Source organism: Musa acuminata, chromosome BXJ1-5, assembly GCF_036884655.1.
Source record: "Musa acuminata AAA Group cultivar baxijiao chromosome BXJ1-5, Cavendish_Baxijiao_AAA, whole genome shotgun sequence".
Taxonomy (NCBI): Eukaryota; Viridiplantae; Streptophyta; class Magnoliopsida; order Zingiberales; family Musaceae; genus Musa; species Musa acuminata.
Window position 1 is genome coordinate 25,742,157 of NC_088331.1, and position 7,688 is coordinate 25,749,844.

The window sequence follows — 7,688 nt, forward strand, 5'->3', positions numbered from 1 at the left end:
TTATATGCTTGATAATGCTATCATGCTTTTTGTTGATGACAAAGGGGGAGAAAAATATGAATTGATAAACACTATGTCATAGCTGAACTGCCATAATCATATCTATGTCATAGTTACAAATACTTGAGTGATGCCATAAACAATGTTATGCCATCCTTGCATCACCAAGAGATATGTGAACATGTGCAATAGTTTGCATCATATCTTGATTTGATATTCTATAGAAAATGCAAACTTGCTAGAAAATCTCAAATGTAAGCATCATGTAAAAAGTCCTTCGTAGCTTTATATGATTACATGATGATTAGTTACAAACACTATCATACAAACTTGTTGATGTATGTCATGCCTTGACATAATTCTTGAAGAGATACATCATGATAGGCATCATGATGGGAGCATTGATAAGTTTAACTGATCTAACTTATCAATGCGTCACTTGAATTCTTAGGTCTTGAATTCAAGGTTGACTTATCTCAACTATGGCATATAGATAGGGGGAGTTAAGGATAACTCCTTTATCAATTGATTGTCATCATCAAAAAGGGGGAGATTGTTGAATCTCGGATTTTGATGATGAAGTCAATTGTCATTTGTTATCTAATCTATGTGTTGAGATAAGTGTGCAGGATTAACTACGATGAGATTAAGACAAGCAGCAGGAGTTACGCCGGAGTCAAGATCATGATCACGTTGGGAGTTCGAGAGTTCGACGGAAGTTCGGACGGTCGTCGGAGGTTCAGAGAGAACAGATCCGAGAAGTCCAGAAGCTTGCCAAGCGAAGCTCGTCGGAACTCGCCAAGTGGATCGTCGCAAAGTCCAGGAGTATGCCGGATGTCCGCAGAAGGATCACCGAGGGTTATCGGTTGATCGACGGAAGTTGGTCGGAAACTCGCCGGAAGAAGCGATTGACGCATCGGAGCAAGCTGCAGAAGTTGTCTTAGAGATAATCGTAGTTAGCACGATGATTAAGCATGAAAATGGGAGGTGATCCCATTAGCTTAATCTTGGGGCAATTGGGCCCTTGAAAAGATTCAAAGTGGGTCGAATGGAGTAAACCATTCGGACCCTGATTGCACCAGGAGGTGCAACCGCCCCAGCCAGGAGGTGCAACCGCCTGGGCTGTGGGGTTGAGAGGTGCAACCGCCCCAGCCAGGAGGTGCAACCGCCTGGGCTGTGGGGCTGAGAGGTGCAACCGCCCCAGCCAGGAGGTGCAACCGCCTGGGCTGTGGGGCTGGGAGGTGCAACCGCCCCAGCCAGGAGGTGCAACCGCCAGGGTTGCAAGGCTGGGAGGTGCAACCGCTCCAGCCAAGAGGTTGCACCGCCAGAGCTCAAGTTCCGAGCTCTGCCAGGCGATGCAACCACCAAGCTCAGTCTTCGAGCTTTGGCAGAGTGGTGCATCAGCCTGAGCTCAGTCTCGAGCTTTGCCAGGTGATGCATTCACCAAGCTCAGTTTTCGAGCTATGGCAGAATGGTGCATCAGCTTGAGCTCAGTTTGGAGCTCTGCCAAGTGATGCAACCACCGAGCTCAGATTTCGAGCTCTGCCAGGTGATGCAACCACCAAGCTCAGTCTTCGAGCTCTGCCAGGTGATGCAACCATTGAGCTCAGTCTTCGAGCTCTGGCAGAGAAGAAGCAATCGGCAGAGCTCAGTCTTCGAGCTCTGCCAGGCGGTGCCACCTCTCCAGTCGAGAGGTGCAACCGCCTGATCCCAAAATTCTGGGATTTGATCGATTTGATCGTTTTGAGCTCGAATTTTGAATTGGGTTGGGGCCTATAAATACCCCACCCATTCAGCACTGAAAAGACACAGACCTATACCGAAATTGTGATCTTTTCTGTGATTCTAAAGAGCTCAAAAGTGTTGTAAAGCCCTTGAGTCTCCTCCTTCTGTTCTTCAAGTTTTCAACTGTAAAGTGAGGAGAGAAAGGTCTGTAAAGGTTGTCTCCTAAGCCTGTCAAAAGGAGAGAAACTGTAAGAGGGAAGTTTGGCCTTCGCCCATTGAAGGAAGGCAGCTAGTTGACGTCGGCAACCTCATCGGTGGAGGAAGCCAAAAGTGGAGTAGGTCAAGGCTGACCGAACCACTCTAAATCTCTGGTTTGCGTTTATTTTCGAGCACTTTATCATTACTGCAAACCTCCCTCATCACTACTGCTCTCTGCGCTTTCACGAACAAGTTCTAAGTGCTGTTCTTCCAAATCTGCATTCAGACGTAAACTCGTATTTTCATACATTACAGTTTACGTTTACGTTTGATTCTGCAAATCTGTTTTCCGTGCTTTTACGAACGAGCTTCCTTGCAGTTTACGCTTACATTTTAATCCTATTAATAACTGCAATCTGTCCTCTACGATCTTACAAACGAGTTTCAACATTTAGACGTAAAACTGCATTCAGACGTAAATCGGCTTTCTTCGCTCAATCATCAGATTTCAGTTCACGTTTACGTCTTGGTTTCATCTGCATACTGCCTTCTGCGAGTATACAAACAAGTTTCAAAGTTTAGACGTAAATCTGCGTCTAACTGCGTTTAGACGTAAATCTACGTTTAGACGTAAAACTGCGTTTAGACGTAAAACTGCGTTTAGACGTAAAACTGCGTTTAGACGTAATACTGCGTTTAGACGTAAATCTGCGTTTAGACGTAAAACTACGTTTAGACGTAAAACTGCGTTTAGACGTAAAATCTGCGTTTAGACGTAAATCTGCATTTAGACGCAAAACTGCGCTTAGACGTAATCTGCGCTTAGACGTAAAACTACGTTTAGACGTAAAACTGCGTTTAGACGTAAAATCTGCGTTTAGACGTAAATCTGCATTTAGACGCAAAACTGCGCTTAGACGCAATCTGCGCTTAGACGCAAAACTGCGCTTAGACGCAATCTGCGCTTAGACGCAAACTGCACTTAGATACAAACTGAGAATTTGCTTTTGCATCATAATAGTTTTTGAACAAACGCAGCTTTTGGTTTTAAATTTATTATACGATTTCCGCTGCACTAATTCACCCCCCCCTCTTAGTGCTCTCGATCCTAACAGCTTTATCTATACAAGTCATAAACAAAGCCAAGTAACTCATAGAGTGCGAATGCGATAGTTATGACTACACATGTTGTAGACTATAACTCCTAATTATAATCAATATAGAAAATATTTATCCAGATATATCAAAACTACCTGTGAATACATAATTTGGCATCATTCCCAAGATCTTTAGCTAATAGCAAAATTAAATTTGATAAAAATATCTTTTTCTCTTTGGGTAAAGTGCTCCGTTTTGAGATCTTGCTCCATACAGGATCTTGAGTCTCTAATAATCTCTTTCAATAGCTGAGCATTGTTTGTGTGTTGGCATTCAAAGATTCTGTTACATCTCTCCTTCCACATCCACCAAATAGCGCATCTGAAAGTAACCTTTGCCAGTTGTGTTAGAGGCCCTTTTCTTGAGAAACATTGCATGAGGTCGCTTAGTTCTTTGTGCAAGTTTGGTTGCGGCAGTCTATTGAGTTCAAATCGCTGGAGAATCTCCTTCCATATCCATTTTGTATAATCACAAGCAAAATAGAGGTGGTCAACAGTTTCTTCTTGTTGCATACAAAGGGAGCATCGGTTAACATGATAGATACCTCTTCTTTTCATATTGTCTATTGTCGGTAGTTTATTGAGAAGAGCCTGCCATGTACATAAGGAATGTCTTTGTGATCCCGGTCGATCCCATGTCCAACTGCTTGGGACCCACTTGTTATTTCTTTGCCTAATTTGATTCCATGCGGATGTGGCATTAAATTTGCCATTGTCATGAGGCCAAATAAGTATATCTGAAGAGTTGTTCCTTATTGGAATAGCTATAATAGTCGGCCAAAGTGATAACATTTCGGGAGAAATAGGATTAGGGAGACACCAAGCACCGTTAGCAATGAACTCAGAAACCTTCCAATCTTTGGGAGCCCCAAGATCTTTTCGTATTCTGTCACCATATAATTGAAATATACTCTTCCCATTTACCCAAGGATCAAACCACATATTAGTACTAGTACCAGAAGAGATTGCATAGGAAATGTGTTTGATTAGCCAATTCCTTGCCTTTAAAATTCCTTTCCAAGCTGTAGAGTGGTATGTTCTTGTTGAAATTTCCTAGATTGATTCCTTTGAAAGATACCTAGCAGAAACCCAATGTGACCATAAGGAACATTTATTTTGCAAAAGATCCCACAATTGCTGTACCAGACAAGCTTGATTCCAATCTCTAGTATTTCTCAAGTTTAGCCCTCCTTTATCTTTCGGTTTGCAAATGCTATCCCAATTTACCATATGCATTGCCTTATCATTTGTGCCATTCCAGAAAAAGTTCATTAATAATCGTTCAATATCATGGAGAAGTCCAGCAGGCAAAAGAAATGCATTACACCAATATATAGAGTAGGAGTGCAATACCGAATGGATGAGTTCGAGTCGTCCTGCTTTTGATAGAAACATATTTTTCCAAGAAGAAATTCTACATCCGAACACACCAATTTAAAGTAGTTCGATCAAAATGACCTACATCCACTTGCGAAGCCTTCTTCGAAGAGGCTCCCAACTTCCACTAGCAAATCACTTTGAAGGGGAAGGACAAATACCCCTCTTACAACCTTTTACAAGTGGTTCACACTCTTATAAATTTTCAAAGAGAAAGAGGGAGGTGAACACTCAAGCTATTGAAAACAAAAACTTGCTAAAGGCTTTGCTAAGACTTTTATCTCAATCTCTTGCTACTCAAAGGTTGTAATCTCAGCTGAGAATTGTGGGGTATTTATAGGCCCCAAGAGGATTCAAATTTGGGCTCCAAATTTTGAATTCTCTTGGGTTCCCGAGGCTAGTGGTGCCACCGCCCGACCTCTCGGGTGTTGGGCGGTGCCACCGCTTAGTCCAACGGTGCCACCGCTCAGTTCTTATGTTCTGGGTGGTGCCACCGCCTACACTATTTCAGCTCACTAGTTGGGCTCCAAACTTGGCCCAAACTAGTCCGAACTTGGGCCCAATTGGCCCCTACTTGAGTTATAGGATTAACACCTAATCCTAACCCTAATTAAAATGCTAACTACAAATTTAAAGACATTTTCTAAGCTATTACAAAGTCCGCAAGTCAAGACTTCTTCCGAGGAGCTTCCGGCGAACTTCCGACGGTCTTCCGATAAACTATCGGAAACCATTCTGCGAACTCCCGGCAAGCTCCTAGATATCATGATTTGATCTTGGCGAGTTTCGACGAGCTTCTTCGGCAAGCTATGATCTTTCTCGGCGAGCTACGTGAACTTCCAACGAACCTTCCGGCGAGCTTCCGAAAAACCCTTCGGCAAGCTCCCTAATCATTATCGGCTAGTTCCGGCAACATTCCCGATGAACCTTCGGACTTCCATCGAACTCTCGAACTCACAACGAATCCTTCGCGCTTGACTCCGGCACTTTGTTTCACTTTATGTCTTTGTCGTTATCGTAGTTAATCCTGTACACACAAGTCAAAACTCTACTCCAATCTAGACAATTATTACAATGCGAATTGACATTCTGTTGCCCGGCACGTCATTGGTTGGCACTTCGTCCAATTCTTCAGCGCATCGTCCTCTCTTGCGACTTATTGCCCAATCGATGGTTGACCTCCACAACCCCGATAACCTTGGCGCAATTCCGCTCTTGGCCCGATGCCCGACGTCTAAAGCCTTCTGTCATCTAATATCCTAATGTGATCTCCTCCAACGCAACGTCAATTCCTCCTGCATTAATTGTCTAATCCTGATCGAGTAGACCTGCATCACTCAAAATGCAGTTAAACATATAAACACAATCAATTAGTTTCATCATCAAAATCCGAGATTCAACATCTGGGTAGTGGTATCGCCCAGCACAGCCTCTCAGGTGGTGGTACCGTCCAATGCATTGTCAATGTCAGACTGACACTAGCGGTGGTACCGCCCAACATAGGCAGTGGTACTACCCGTACTCAGGAAACCGAGGATGAGATGTTTTTAAGCTCAAAGTTTAAATCAACTTAAAGCCTATAAATACCCCTCTCATCCCTAGTTAAAAGACACAAGCATAGAGAGATTAAAATGAGAAAACACTATTACAATCATAAGAGAAATCCTCTCCTCTAAATTCTAAGTTTAGAATTCTGTTTAGAGAGGAGTGAGTGCTTGTAAGGGTTGTCTCCTAAACCAGGTAAAAGGAGAAGAGGGGTATAAGAAGGAGGTTGATCTTCTTCACCTATAAAGGAAGATCAATAACATTTTACTTGCTAATGACTTGGTCAAAGATTGGATGTAAAAGGTAATACACAAGATCATTAGCCCAAATCAAGATGCTTTCATCAAAGGAAGAAGTATACATCATAACATTTTACTTGCTAATGACTTGGTCAAAGATTTGCACTCAAAAACAAGAGGGACAAAATGTTAGAACCCTTGCAGATTCTAAACTTGAGGTTGATCTCTTTAGGGGATCAGCCTCCTTGGAACTCTATAGGGGTTCCTCCCTCCAAGTTGCTGCTCAAAGGCTGCAAAAAAGATTCATCTATTGCTTAAGAAAAGAGAAGGAATACATGGCTATTTATAGGGCTTCTAAACCCTAACTCCTAATAGGACTCCTACTTAAGACTCTTACTTCTAACCAACTCCTAATAGAACTCCTACTCAAGACTCCTATTCCCTTACAACTCCTAATTCTTCTCTAAGAAAAAACCTCCTACATGAATGCCCCTCACAATTAGGACTCTCCTAGCTAGAGTCCTAACAGAATGTCCCTCTCAATTAGGACTCTCCTAGCTAGAGTCCTAACATTTTTACATGAATGTCCCTCTCAATTATGACTCTCCAAGCTAGAGTCCTAACAGACCCGCTCTTCAAATCAGCCTTGTCCTCGAGGCTGATGATTCATGAATTTTGGGAATTTGATCTTCAAGTCGTCATAGTTCTCCCAAGTAGCATCTTCTTTTGGTAGGTTCGCCCACTATATTAGCACTTCATTAGTGGGTCGTCGTCGTCGAGTCACGATCCGTCGATCAATAATGGCACTTGGCTGGGTCTCGAGTTCTCTTTGGGTAGTCATATTTGGTGGGTGGCTTTGGGCTGTCTCCAAGCACCTGTTTAAAACTTCCGGTTGGCTGTTGGTTTGTGGGTGATATGTCGTACTCCTTTTCAATTTAGTACCCTACATATAAAATAACTTTGTCCAAAATCTGCTATTGAAGATGCAAGTAGAATTTGTCACAAGCACAATGCGTCCCTTATAGTGTAATTCTTTTGAGTCCCAATTGTAATGAGCCATGGGGCTTGGTGTTTCCTCCAATTTTTTTACAATATTACTAGTATCTGAATCTTCCTGCCATTCCATCTTAATATCCTCAAAGAAGTCGTTGGTCGGAAGTGAAACGATCGAAACTTCAACTTGCTCGGGTAGCTGCGAAAGCGCATCTGCAAGAACATTCTCTTTCCCCTTTTTGTAAGTTATTTCAAAATCAAATCCAAGAAGTTTTGTTACCCATTTTTGCTGCTCGGGGGAAGATATCTTCTGCTCCAAGAGATATTTTAGGCTTTTATGGTCCGTCTTGATTTGAAAGTATCACCTGATCAAGTACAATCTCCACCTCGTTGCTGCGCGCACAATGGCGAGCATCTCCTTATCATATGTTGACATATTTTGATCTGAGGGAGA